This window comes from Zalophus californianus, chromosome 9 (genome assembly GCF_009762305.2).
Source record: "Zalophus californianus isolate mZalCal1 chromosome 9, mZalCal1.pri.v2, whole genome shotgun sequence".
Lineage (NCBI taxonomy): Eukaryota > Metazoa > Chordata > Mammalia > Carnivora > Otariidae > Zalophus > Zalophus californianus.
In genome coordinates, this window is record NC_045603.1 from 78,681,558 (window position 1) to 78,695,970 (window position 14,413).

The 14,413-nt window shown below is 38.4% G+C and overlaps 1 protein-coding gene across 1 annotated transcript in view; it reads left to right on the plus strand.

Moving 5' to 3' along the window:
- Positions 1–13,388, plus strand: part of LOC113921885 — a 62,643-nt gene extending 49,255 nt beyond the window's left edge. The window contains exon 4 of the transcript XR_003519860.2: positions 13,345–13,388. The gene's annotated coding sequence lies outside the window, so the exon portion shown is untranslated. The remainder of the gene's footprint in view (positions 1–13,344) is intronic.
- Positions 13,389–14,413: the final 1,025 nt, after the last annotated feature.

Below are 14,413 nucleotides of genomic sequence, written 5' to 3' on the forward strand. Positions count from 1 at the left end.
AATTTAGTAGTGCCAGAACTAAACAGTTAAAGGATTACCTGGGGAGTGCGATTTGGGCGTCGAGGAGATCGCGCAGGGAGCTGCCGTTTCCACCATCATTCCGGAAGTCCTAGCTGACTCTTCAGATTATGTGCCTACAGCACTTTGATTTAAAAGGAATAGAGGGGAGGCTAAGAAAGACAAGGCGAAACCCAAGCATTTTCTATGAAGGGAATTTGCAAATATTCTTTTCCTGCCCCTTCCTGTAAGAGCAGAAATAGAGTTTTCCAAGGGTTCTTTCCTTTGTCTCAAAATTAGTAGTCCACTGGTAGAATTATTATTATTACCCAACCAATGTGATTTGAGCATACACCATGTGCTAGGATTGCTTAGTCTAACCCTCAAAATGGTGAGTGAATGAGGCAATGTTGTTGCCCCTACAGCTTGGAGCAGCTTATAGAAATTACCCAGGATAGTGTGGCAAATTAAAAAAAATATATATTAATAGAGCAACATAGTTCAAAAGGGCAACTCATATATCGACTTATATCACAGGGGTGGGTCTCTCACTCTGACTTGTATGATTTAACCTTTAAAACCTCCAGCAAACTTAGGGAAAATGCAATTTAGAAATTTGTAGCACCTTTAATCTTCACCTGATCAGATACACAAAAAGTTTCCCCAACAGACAGCCCTGCCAACGTACTTCTGGCCTGACCTACGGCACCCTAGGTTTTGTTCTTGGCTCTTGAGTCTGCCAAGAACACTAAATTATATGAAATGATGTCAGGGCTTTCATAATGTAAATATTGCACCAAAGCTTTGGGGCTATATCAATAAAAGTTCAATTTATAAGGGCTTTAGTGAAAAGCCAAATTATGCAATTATGACCTCTCTGTCATGTCTAATGAAGATACACATCTAAGAGGTTAAAGGAGTAGGGGGAACAGCAGAATGAAAGAAGAAAGGCCTGGCCAATTTGCATTTTCAGCTTTCACCTTTTTGTAGCCAGTGTGGAAAAGTTTCTAAGCCCATTTCCTTATGACCAAGCTCTCCGCACAGAATTACAAAGAGGGAAGTGTTTATTTTTCTTAGTGCCTTTTCATTTCTCTTTTTGGAACCTTTTGGATGTCCCCAATTTTTCTGACCCTCTTTTCTCTCACAAAAGACACTTTTCCAGTATTTCCTCCTAGATTGTTATAAAGTTATGGGAAACAAACCCTGGCAAGCTCCTCGCCTTGGGGTAACACGCCAGCACTGCCCTCCTGGGGACGCTATGGGCCAACAGCTCCTTACCCACCCCCATAATGGCAGTGACATATCTTCATCCAGAGAATCGACTCACTTGATCTTTGGATAGAGAAGAGATGGGGAGCATATACACAGAAACAGAAAGCTTGAGAGAAGCATTTTATTATTTAAACATAGAACTAGCTTCAGTATTAGATGAGTGGATTGATTTGGTGCCATTAAATTAAAATGGTGAATACTGAGAAAGGAGAAGGCTTTGTGTGAAGAGATGAGAAGTTGAATTTTGATGCAGTAGAGTTAGGATCTGCAGAACATCCACATGGAGATGCTCAAAAGGCCATTGTCCTGTTCAGGGCAATATGGGAACAGAATCCAGGAGACACCACTGAATCCAAACTAGGGGGATAGTGCTGAGAACAGTTGCAGTGTTATTTAGGGCGTAGTACCATAGTCTGGACCAAAAAGACCATTTTTCCAGACATCAAGGGATGGACAGAAATAGCTCAATCCTCTGTTATAGTTTCACTGCCTCCTTCTGCCCTTTGGAGCTGTCCCTTCTAATTATCCTCATCTGTTTCTGCTTTAATTGCTTTTCTGGCTCACTGTTTACCCCAGGCTGGAACTTGCAGATACCACGCTGCCACCCCCCACGCTTGTGCCCACAGAAGGCTGCTGATTGGACAAGACCCTCCCCACACTGAGTCCAGGTGATCAGTACCGCTTCTCTGCCCAGTGTCCCCAGCAGACGCCACCCAGCAGGCGCCACCAAACCCACCTCTCTCCTTTGTCCTTGCCCAGGTGTAGGCTTTCCAATACGGAGCCAAGGATTTGGATTTTCTTTTGAGATCTTTTTCTCCTCCCATTTTCTAAACATCCCTACACAACATTTCCCATTTTGGCCCTTCCTTGGTTACCAGTCATTATCTAGGGCTTCCAACTTCCAAGCCAAGACCACAAATTTAACGAATTGGAATTATGGAAGTGCAGCAGAAAAGGCACAGGCTGTGAAATCAGACAGAGAGACATGATTTCAAATCTTTGTGCAAATTATGTGACTGCAAATTACCTGCGACATTACCTGCAAATCGTGTGATGTGGGCATGTTACCTGACCTCCCTGGGCTCCTGTTTCCACAGCTGTAAAATGGTGAAAATAATATCTACCTGGCAGGGCTGTTTTAGAGTCTAGCTAATTTACACAAAATTTGGCACATGGTAGTTGGTCAATAGATATTTTTTTTAAAGATTTTATTTACTTATTTGACAGAGAGAGACACAGCGAGAGAGGGAACACAAGCAGGGGGAGTGGGAGAGGGAGAAGCAGGCTTCCCGCCGAGCAGGGAGCCCGATGCGGGGCTCGATCCCAGGACCCTGGGATCATGACCCAAGCCGAAGGCAGTCGCTTAACAACTGAGCCACCCAAGCGCCCCAATGCATATTTTTTAAATAAATATTTATTTTTGTTATTGGACCTTTCTCTACTTCATGCATTTTCTCTAGAGGACCTTAAGTTCACTGAGAGCAACTGTGTGTTTTATCTTTTGTCTCTCTCACAATGCCTAGCATTGCATCAGTCCTTCATATGTCCTCAGTATATTTTTCTTGAATACATGGATAAATTACTTGACAATTTTTGAGGGTAGGAATCCATTATCTTTATTTTAAACAAACCAGAGTATATCATAGCATACAATGCAAGTGATTATCTTTAAAACAGTCAGAGCTAACATTTCCTGAGGGCTCACCTTATGCTAGGCCTTCTTATGAGTACTTTACTTGAATTAACTCATTCCATCCTCATAACAGCCCCATGGAGAGGGTACTATTAATACGCCCACTTGGGGTACCTGGGTGGCTCAGTAGTTAAGTGTCTGCCTTCAGCCAGGTCATGATCCCGGGGTCCTGGGATCGAGCCCCGCATCAGGCTCCCTGCTCAGTGGAAAGCCTGCTCCTCCCTTGCCCCTCACCCTACTCGTGTTCTCTCTCTCTCAAATAAATAAACTCTTGAGAAAAAAAAATACCCCCCACTTAACAGATAAAGTAATTGAGGCGGAACAAGCATAGGCTGCTTGTTCAAGGTCACCGAGCTAATAAGTGGTGTCACAAGGATTCAAGATCAGACCATTTGGCTTCAAGAATCTATATTCTTCACTTCTATGTTATACATATGGAAAATTTGAAGAAAAAAAAAATTCCGTTTCTGGCTGAGCTCTTCAGGTTTTGTCCCTAACTGTTGGTATTCACTCTTGGCTGTGGTTAGGTCTATTCTGGTGAAAAAGTTGGAGAAGTTGTGCTAAAGAAATCTTAGTATAAACATCCAAGCTTAAGCAACTTCCTATTAGCAGACACCCAATTTCTAACATTCCAAATAAATTCAGGAAATTTGCTCAAAACTAACCAAAAAACTGGGGCACCTGTGTGGCTCAGTCATTAAACGTCTGCCTTCAGCTCGGGTCATGATCCTGGGGTCCTGGGATCGAGCCCACATCGGGCTCCCTGCTCAGCGGGAAGCCTGCTTCTCTCCCTCTCCTGCTCCCCCTGCTTGTGTTCCTGCTCTCGCTGTGTCCCTCTCTGTCAAATAAATAAAAAAAAATCTTAAAAAAAAAAAACTTACTTCAAAAAAGAAAGCCACACTAAGTTTTAGAAAGACTATCATGGTCCTTGTGTTCAAGGTCTAACTGAAAAGTTGTTTACAAACATACACTGATGACTTGCTCATAGCATTATCCATTTTCAGATTTGATTTATCCATCTTCATATGCAAATATATCCACCTTCTTATGTGTTTTTTTTGCATGCTGATGAGTGCACCTGGAATTGTGACATAGGAGATTAAACAGGTAGGTGCTACAGTGGGTGGTGAAGTGAGGGTGTGCAAAGAGATAAACAGAAAATGAGGTTTAACATATTTCTTGCCTCCCTTTCTCTTTGCTGCTCATTTCCTACAGAGAAGTTTCCTCAGGGGAAACTGCAAACAGGCCCCTCCCCCAGCTCTTCCACACCCCAAATGCTCTTATTGTGTGCTGTGTTTAGCAGGTTTGGGGAGAGGTCTAAGTAGTCTGCTCAAGTACCTCATGAATTCTTTTGAGGGGTAGCTACAGTTTGTATTTCTTCTTGAATATTTTTCTTAATATTCATCTCTTGCTTTGCTGCAGTATTGGTTTTTATGTTTGTTTGTTTGTTTGTTTGTTTGTTTTCGTATTTCCTGATTAAGCAAAGGCCATGAATGGGAACTGAGCAGAAATTTCAAATTCTATCTAGTATAGAACTTGGCCCTTTCACTGTCCAAAGTCAATCTCTGGACATCAGCAGCAATAAAGATCAAGGACCAGATCTGTACTGGCCAAGCCACAGGTGACAAGGGTGGGAGAACTGAAGCCTATCTAGAGGCAAGGCCAAGACGAAGAGTAAATTGACATTAGAGTGAAAAGAGCAGCAGACAGAAAGTCAGAAATACTGGACACTACCCCTTACCATTAACTAAAAATGACCTTGGGAAATTCATTTCCTCTCTCAACCTTGAGAGCCCCATTTGTAAAATAGTAACAATAATAAATAATAATAGCAAACATTTAGTGGGAACTCACTGGAGATGTCAGGCACTCTTCCACTCTCAAATATGTTAGCTCATTTAATTTTTATAGTAGCACCATGAGGTTGATACTAACAATATCCTCATTTTGCAGATGAGACAACTAAGTGACAAAGGGGTTGAGTAACTTGTTCAAGGTCTCAAAGCTTGTAAATCAGGGTCCTCACCCAGGCAGTCCCAAGTCCAGGGTCCATGTTATACTTGCACATCTAAGGCCCTTTTCAATTCTAAAATTCTATTTTACTCAAAAGTGTCATTACCACCACCACTGCCAAAATCAGTTCCAAACTCAGGTTTTTAAGGCATGCTTTATAGACTTACAAAAGAGTTTGGAAATAAAAAATCCAACAGTTTATTAAAGTTGTTCAGATTTGTGTTCCATTAAAAATTTTTTTAGTTTGCATATATAATTTATTTCCTTTGGGTGGAGGTCATTAGTTTCACATAGTTGTAATAGGCCAACTTTTATTATAATCCAGAAGTGAGAAAATTCAAAAGTACTTTTAACATCTGCTAGAAAAAAGTTTAAATGTTTACATACTTTCATTTATGAGATGGGTAATAATAACTAACATCTGTTAGAAACCTTAAATTAATCCAGACACTGTTTAGAGCATCTTCATTTCATTTCCTCCTCTCTCACTTATAAAAGGACCATCTTGTGAGATATTATCCCATTCCACAGAGGGGTAAAATAACTCACCCCCAGTCACACAGCTTAGCAAAAACCTTGGGATTTGAGTTCAGTTATAGTCTTGCTCCAAAGCCCTCTTACTTAACTTCTGTATATGGAAGGAAAGTGAAATCATGAAAGATGGATTTTTGGAGGAAGGTAAACACTGGAGTCTGGGGAGTGCTATATTAAGTACTTTAAAACCTGCTCAAACTTTTAGAATGGCAAAATTAAGACATGAACAAAAACCAGGCCATAATAACTACTGATCTTTGCCAATTTAAGCATATCATTAGCATTAAAATTAATTTTCCATTATCTATGTCATCTAGGATTTGGAAGAGCCCAAGGAATTCTAATTCTCAGAAGAAACTCAGACCCCATTTTAGTCAGTACTTTCAGCCTTTTCCCTGACCAGACATTTTACAGAACAGCCTAGTTATTACAGTTTGTAAAATGGAATGCTATGGAATTTTGTGAGCTCTTTTTTCCTCTCTGATTTATGCTGCAGGATAAGGTAAACTCAAAGTGGATAAAAGTGTGTCTGGGGAAAGAAAGGTTGGGGAGAAACAGTCCCTGTGCCTGGATATTATTTCAGATGAATTATCAAAACCTTGTTAATTTTTTGCCAAATTTCCCCTAAAATCTGTAACATCTAAGGTACCATATTAAGCATTTTGTATTTTCAAACTTCTGCTTTACAATGTGGATAGCTGAGCAAGTCTGAAGGCCAGTTTGTAAAGCACCCAGGGTACACTGGCTAATAGATAAACCAAGCACATAGCAGCAAGTACAAGAAATGCAAGATAGGGTATCCTTTTCTTTATCTAAGAAACCACAAGGTTTTCCTTTGTTTTAAAATATTTCATATTACCCATCATGGAAGCATTGTCTCGTGGTCCCTACAACAAAAGGGGTCAAGGGTATTCCCTGCAGAAATGTAAATATGCATTGTTGGAGACGGCTGGGTGTCTTCTTTATAAGCATGGAGCAATGGGAAAGGATTTGTTGTTTTTTTTATTTCTTTTCCATCTGATGCTTTTATCAAATTCTTGCTATAAACATATGATGTGCTGTAGCAAATTAACATTTAAACACTGGGTTTATATAGTTTTTTGTTTGTTTTATAGCCACAAAGAAAACCCACCTTTTCTTAGCATTTAGTGTCATGAATCACAGACCTGTTATTTCCTCCTTCCCATCTACATTTTACAATTTTCAGACAAATAGCACTGTCTACAGAAAAGCAGTAATTTCATTTCTGCTGTTATGTTCTTTGTTCAGTCTCTATTCAATTTCCCAGAACCAAATAACTGTAAGGGACATTGAGAGATCATCTGGACCAATCACCCCATGAAGGCATTTTACCACATGCACTTCTTGGGTAGATAAGAGATCCTCTCTCTAGTTGACATATGGCTCTCCTCCACTAAGATAATTATGCACTTACATTCATCAACCAGCAAGGACTGATTTTTGTTTCCTGTCCAGAACTTTTACAGACTTTATGGGAATCATTACAATGATGACAGAAAAAAACACTATTGCACAGTTCTCTTGGCTAGAAAGCCCTACCTACTGTATAGGGTTGGTGTAGGTCTCACAGACATCCACCAGAAATAGTTAAGTACCATGAGCTCAGTCTGCAGATGAGGAAGAAAGTGGAGAGAGGTGAAGTGGCATCATTGGATTATTCTGCGCCAAAGTCACGGACCTGTCGAGTGACAAAGTCTTGACCTCAGGTCTTCACACCTCAAGTGTTTTCCTTCTAATCTCCTGTCATTGTGGTTGGATTCCCTGCTTCTGTATACCTCGATTTGTGACAGAGTACACGTTTTATATAGTTCTTCTGCACGCATTCTCATTTTAAGTAGGTATTCTTATCTTCATTTCTCAGGGAGGAAACTCAGCCAGAGAAGAAGTGGTGTGTCTGTGGGCATTTGGCTGGGGAGGCAGACCAGGTCTTGGATAACTCTCTTCTGATCCCAAAGTTAGCGTGCTTTCCACAACATCGCAGCACTCATCAGAGTTTACGATCTTGCTTAGGAACCCACATAAATACACAGGAAACAAAGAAACGTGGAAGCTGAAAACTCTGCACTATGACTTACAAGCACAGTGGGAGGTCTAAGTTCATAAGCTAACACTATTTTCCAGTTTTCATACTTCTGCCATTCTTACCAGCTCTCTTGTCATTTTCGGAGCCCTGGGTTGTTAAATCTTTCCATCTCCCTATACCATTTTAGCAGATTTGCTTGCTTTCCCTTGAACTTCATTTGACTTGTCTATTAAATATTTCCAAGTACAAGTATTACATTCCTTTCATCTTGAAACATGGCTATCTTCATAAATGTCCAGATTTGCCTAGAACTATTTCTCTTTTTGTTAACTTTAGGTATGGATTGCTCATTATTACACTGGGTTTACGTGTTCATACAGATTATTAAATACCTTCCGTGTTATTCCCCAGATTATGTGGCTGTGCAGAGTTCTCAGTGACTCAACTTTAGCTTCGTGCCAAATGCTGTAGCTGTGAGCAATCCTCCTCTTTTAACAGGGTGTCCTAGGCCCTGCCTTTGCCTTCCACTGAAGAGCAGATCTATGGTGGCCACTCATATCTTGCCTTACTGTTATTTCCCCGAGGTTTTAGCCTGGCAGAAGGCCTTGTTGGTCCCATAAGGCTCCCTTGTATTATTCCCAATGGTAAAGTCAAAGCCAGTGAGGAAGTAGCTCGAGCAGCATACAAGCTCTGGGGCCATGCTGCCTGGACTCCATGCTCAGCATTGCCAAAGCCATGTGGCCATTATTTAACTACTCTGTTCTTCAGTTTCCTTGCCTGTAAAATGGGGATAATTGTAGCCACCTCCTAAGATTACTGTGAGGATTAAATGAGTCAATGACCATAGAGCGTTTGAACACATAAGTACTCAATAGATGTCATGTACTAGTATCTCATTTTGAGTTAATCAGGAGACTATGGCTGGCATCACGTAGGGAAGGTGATATATTGTGTTTTAGTTACTTCATTGAACCCTTATAGGAACCTGAAAGACCAGTGTCATTATTCTCATTTATGATGAAGAAATTGAGGCACAGAGAATAATCAATTTGTTCAATTTAATATGGCTAGAAAATGGTAGAGAAAGAAGGTTCCTGTATGCCAAGTAATAATTGCAATAGCTGGTATTATTATTTTTTATGAGATGCCAGGCACTGTGCTCTTTTGTCCCTCATAATAACCCTTTAAAATAAGCACTATTATGATACTCTTTTTTACAGATTGGAAAACCAAAGCTTAATGAGTTCAGGGAACTTGAAAACTAAGTGAAACTGACACTAATTCAAACTAAAATTTTTCTCAGAAGAGTATCTCAAAATTGAGCAACTTGATGCTCTTTTTGGCAAATAACTAATATTTAATAGAACCAAATATAATGACAAAAAAAGAGAGAAAACTGTAGTGGAGGATTAAATGCAAAACTATTTAAGGGTCCCTTAAATATGTTACCCACAATCTAATACGTTTCTAAACGGAGTCTGAAAGAATCAAGTTCTTTCTCTTCCAGATTACTCCATAAGCTGTATTTCATCAACTCTAGGGCATTTTTTTTCATATTTACACCTTTCAAATAAAGATTCTTATTAAAATTATAATTGGGAAAGCTTTCTCTTCTTTGGTGATGCATAAGATGATAATGCTTCTTACAGGTGATGACTGCTTAATATCCAACAAAGCCTGGCATTTTGTCTATTTATTCTTTCTCGTGTGATCTCATTATTACAGCCTTCAAGACTGTTTTTAACCTAATAACAAGCAAGCTCCCTACATGAACTTGAGAAATGAGAATTCTCACAAAAACACCTTTCATTCACAACGCTTTCTATTTCATTGATAGTTACAATAAATCATAAGCTGATATTTCATGGAGGGAAATAGGTGAAGGGTTTGCCCTGGACAGATTAAGGCTGGTTCTGTACAAGAAAAATGGTAACCAAATAAGAAAGTCAGCATGCTGGTGAACATTTCTTTTCTCAAAGATTTCTTTTAGCTTCATAAAGTCACAATTCAAATATTTTCAAGCTTTTCTTTTTGACAGATATGTATTACTCTCAAAATTACCCTACTATATTCTTTGCTTTAAATTCCTTTTTCTGTGACCCTGGTATATTTCCAATGCTCACCCTAAGTCTGATTTTAGGTTTTTATTGACCCCTTACAGGGGAGAGTTTTAAGGACTTCTAACTCATTTTCTCGAAATAAATGTTGTGGGACTCCACGCTCCCCAGAAGAATATTCTTTCATTATAAATTTCTATCAATATTTTGTTGCATCGTCCTGACTAGGATGACATGCATTCTCATTCCAGCCTTTCCGCCTCTTCTCTAGCATATTCCACTACAGTATAAATGAATCATGTAAAGCATTCTCCATTCTAAAACCCAGCTGTGGTCTCATTTGTCATTGGCTCCTCACATATTGTTTGTGTGATTTCAACTGCATTCCTCCCCCATTTTAGCTCACTCAAAAAATTGATTTTCAAACCCAGAGAGTGTACATTACAAAGAGTGAACCCTAATATAAACTATAGACTTTAGTCAATAATGACGTATTAATATCAGTTCATCAAAATTATAAACACACCACACGACTACAAGACATAGATAATTGGGGAAACCCTGTGCTCTGTGTGGGTAGGAACTCCCTGTTCTTTCTGATCAATTTTTCTGGGAAATTAAAAATGCTCTGAAAAAAAAATTCTATTAGTTAAAAAAAAAAGGGACACCTGTATGGCTCAGTCTGTTGAGCCTCCGGGGACTCTTCACTTCAGCTCAGGTCATGATCTCAGTGCCATGGGAGGGAGCCCCAATTCCAAGCTCAGCAGGGAGTGTGCTTGGGACTCTCTCCCTCTGCCCCTCCCCCCACATCACATGCACTCTCTCTTTCTCTAAAATAAATAAATCTTAAAAAAAACTCTATTTCCCCATTTAAGAAAGTAATATCGTCCATGGCTTTATGGTCTTTAAATTCAGTTGCCTTTAGTGACCTTCCAGGAGCAGCCTCAGACCTGGTAACCCTGGAAAGGTCCTTTTTTTTTTCCTTCAGGAAATGACCACAAAAGACTGAAAGAAGGAAACAATGCCTCAGATGTAAATTGCAGCGTGCTCCCTTTCCTCACGGAGTCAGTACCATTAATGCTTATGTAGCACCTTCTGTTTCTAGATTGCCTCACCATAGCTTAATAGCTGAGCTCACAATACTTCTGTGAGGTAGGTGATCAGCAAATCCCTTGGTTAGCAGTTTCATTTGAATAACATGCTGCCTGAAATAGCTAGACAGACGTACCCAAGGTAGCAGTGAGTCAGGGAGTGGGGAGGGGTGGGGGTGAATGCCAGGACATTTGAACGGCTTTTTCCTTTGCATTGGTTCTTACTGGATCAGCACACTATCACTCTCCTCAGGGTCACAGCAGGAATTGGTGTTTGCTGTTCCCACCATTGGCCTCAATCATTACTTAGTTCTCAGAGGCTCAGAGTGAGTACTACACAGTGAAACGCAGGGGTTCTCTTCCATAACTCTAGAATTTCAGTTCTAGAAATGTGGGTATTTTAGAGTTCAGAATTCTACAGCATTTTTTAATGAAAAGTATTATGTAAAAGAAAAGATGTGGTGGTGCAAAGCATTTGGTACTTTTTTATACTGGAAACCACTTACTCATTTCAGAAAAAATCAGATCTTAAGAGAAAAGAGGTACAAATATGTAATTTTTGCCTTTATCACATTTGGAGTATGCTTGTTCTAATTTCTTCCAGCGTTAGGGAAGCAGAAGAAAGTAAAAGATACTGGTTTTGGGATCATTGGTATAAATCTGACAGACAATCATCCTTACCTGCTTAATGGTCTCTTTGGGGGGGAATAGGGAATGAATGAATTCATGGTGGCATGAATAAAGGAAACATTAAATGTGAGTCAACTCATCAGCAAGCAAAGTTGCAGAAAAATCTACATTGAAGGCTGCCAAAGGAAGTGTTTACAGTTGAAATAAGGCCAGGAGGAGACAAGAGTTATTCAAAAAAATCTTTCTTCTGGGAAGTGAACAGGAAGGTTCGCATGAGATCATTTTATGTGAAATGATATTGGCTTTACATTCTTCCAAAGAACAGTTCTTTATTAAGCACCTACTATGTACATGGCTGCACCTGAGTGTTACAGCAGACACAAAGATAAATTCTCCATGAAACTTAGCAAAGGGTTTGTATAGTAAGATAAAACTCTTCTATATATAATAATAAAAATTATAATCAAAGAGTACATTTATTGTAGCATTAAAATTCAGTATCAACTTGTTTTGTGTTTAGTTAATGATGGCAATTCATCTATAAGATGCTTAGAAGATAAAAACTTTTTGATTTCTTCTTTCTTAATTGAATGCCTATCACAATATTACAGCTACCCAAACTTTTAAAAAACAGTGTAATCAGCAACTAAAATCTGAAGAACCCACAATTACTGGAAAGTCCTATGTTACTTAGTGATTAGTTTCAAAAAGTGAAATAAAACAATTGAGGGACCTCTTGACACACAATAATGTATTTTTATTTATGCAATGAGATCTGGGTTATTTCAATTTTTGTTTCAAAATTATTTCTGCTGAAAGTGAGAAATCTATAAATCTTGGAATTGGATGTTGCAATTTTTTCCTTACATGAATGGAAAAAAAAAAAAAGAACAAGTGCTTCATAATTAACACAGTAACATAATTTGGAAATTGCGGGGGGGAGGGAAGGGGAAAAAATGACCGTAAGGGAAAAAAAATGCCTGTGCTACATCTCTATGTCACAAAATAGTTAAGACTAATGATATATTACTTTTCAACTGAAAGCTAAAAATAGTGTTAAATCAATCAACTCTATCATCATCAGTTTTTAATCTAGAGGACCATTTTAATTAATCAGGGAAAAACATTTTTGCAATAACTTGAAATAAGAACTTTTTCTTTTAGCGAGAGAGAGTTGGGGGGGGGAAGGGCTGAGGGAGAGGAAGAGAGAGAATCTTGAACCTCAAGGATTCTCCATGCCCATCATGGAGCCCAGCAGGAGGGTCTCGATCTCCCAACCCTGAGATCATGACCTGAGACGGAATTAAGAGTCGGGACATTTAACTAACTGAGCCATCCAGGTGCCCCTGAAATAAGACCTTTCTATTCACAAGTTTTTAAATAAGAATGGAGAAAAAAATTACTGAACGTAAGTGACTAAAAAAGGGAAATGTTCAAAAAATTGTTTTTGTCCTCATGATAGAAATCTTTATTCCTTTAATTTACTCCATTACCAAAGTGCTTTTTAAAAAAATCTCCTTTAAAGTCTCAGTACTTTGAAAGCTAGAGCAAACCAGATGCTTGAAAGTCTTTCAGTTCTGTTTATTTTGGACTGTACATGATGTGTGATATCTTTTTTTTTTCTTTTCTAATCTGAAACAAAAAGTACCGGAGACCCTTTTGTTATCAGTATGCATCAAAATATGAAGAAAGGTTAGACATAAAATATTTCTTGGAAGAAGAATAAACAAGTTATGCCAGTCGTAACAGGCGAAAGAATTTAGAACTATAATATTTGTATGCTATTAGTGAATTGGGGAGAGAGCATGGCGGGGGAACCCATAACCAAAATGTCTGCAATACAACAAAAAAGAGAGAGAAAGATATTTAAAGAAATGTCATATTTTCACCGCATCTGGATGTTTTCAACAAAGCCGGGAGCTTTGTGCCCAAGCCAGCTGGCATTCTATCCTATCTGTGTGGATTTCTGTGGCACTTCTTAATTTGATTAAGCATTACATTTGTTCCTTACAGCAAGAAATTCTCTCGTCTGCTGTTAAGTCGGCTGTTTTCATCCAATTTGCTAAAGGAGAAAAACTGTATCAAAACAAAGGTCCATTTTGTTCAATAAAGAATTAAACCCACTCTCACCATCATTAACATGGAAAAAAATTCAACCTGACCTTTCCCTGTTCCCGTTTATACCCTCGGGCTTGAATTTGATTTTTCTTCATCGCTTCAAGGATGTCAAAGTATAAACTTCAAAGGTATGGAATGATTGATACATGGTATTCACAATAGATTGTTTAAAGTAATACATGTATGCAATAATTCATTTTAAACATTCCTTTGATAATTAATCATTCTTAAAGAAAACATTTAGAAATAGGGCATCCCAAAACTACTGTTATGATATCTGCCTCTTTCTTGTATATATTTCTTTTAAAAGTTATCATTCCCTAAATGTATTCCATTCTTACACATTTTTTTCATTTTTTGTTTACATTCCTACTTGAACCTTTTTGCATTTAAATATTTAAAAAATTTTTTTGGCTTCATGCAGAAATTGCTTTTCTGTTTTAATGTTACTTTCTTACTAACGTAATTTTATTTTAGCTATACTTAAAGATTCTGTATATTTAAATTTTTTATTTTCAATGCCTTCTTTTAAACTCTTTTCCAAATTTCATAAAAGGAAATACTTTACAATACATGGGAGACATACCTCAGATAAAAGTCCTCTAAGTAAAGATGAAGCTTTTCACATTTTAGAAAAAAGAAAATAATAGCCTGGATTTACAACTGGTGAAAATAACTGATTAAGGGATAGAAAAAGTCATGATTTGGGTCCATTCTTTCCCTAAAGCCAAGTCAACCCTACCTGAGGAAGGCAAAGGAAGGGGAAGGAAAATAGAAGATATTCAAATGTGCCATCAAGAGCTGGCAATCCTTTTAGAAGAGATAAAACCAAAACTGGCAAAATCAGAGAATTAGGCAAGGAGTACCAAGCATGCGGTTTGATAGTTACATTGAAAACCTTATCAAAAGAATTTCCACTTCTTTATAGTAGAAGCGGCATTGCCTTTGTGAGGAGGGACCTGAG